Genomic DNA, 704 nt, shown 5'->3' on the forward strand with positions numbered 1-704 from the left:
CTCTAAGGAGTATCTCGCCTCAAGTAGTTCTTAGGGTTCTTTGTTGTTGATGGAATTGTGTCTTTATTTTGATTTGGTCATCTTCACTGGAGTAGGTCAGAATGCGTTTATTACATTTTTCTCATCTTCATCTAGTGATAATTGATAATTACATAGCATTAAAAAAAAAAATCTCATGTATTCTGTATTTGTGTAAAGCCCCCTTTCGTGTAATGGAGTTTTGATACCCTGCCTATAAGGACAGAGCAAGGGAACTATCATAGTGGAATAACCTGGTAAAAGTTTCTATAGTTATATAATTGCTCTTTGTGTGTGTATTTACACTGTCCAGCTACTGAAGCCAAGATTGGTAGGGATGTTGGGGGAAGATTTTATGTGTAACCTTTTTCTCCCTTAAACTGATGCCCATTGGTTAAAAGATTGCGATGCTTGTGTACCGTACTATAAGTTGGGAACATTGAATGTTCGTGATAGAGTTTAGAGTGCGCACAACCATGAACAGTTTTCAAAATTCGCCTCATATAGTTTCAAGACAGTCAACAGTGATATGAATTTTGAGTCCATGTCATTTGCAGTTATTTGTTCCCGTGACAGAGGTCTCTCTTTTGCATAGGTTAGTATTTTTACATGCATTTGGAATTTTTGGTGATAAATTTCGAGTTACTGTCCATCATTTTTTGTCTTCATTATTTTTATCATCATCG

Source organism: Penaeus monodon, chromosome 33 (genome assembly GCF_015228065.2).
Source record: "Penaeus monodon isolate SGIC_2016 chromosome 33, NSTDA_Pmon_1, whole genome shotgun sequence".
Taxonomy (NCBI): domain Eukaryota; kingdom Metazoa; phylum Arthropoda; class Malacostraca; order Decapoda; family Penaeidae; genus Penaeus; species Penaeus monodon.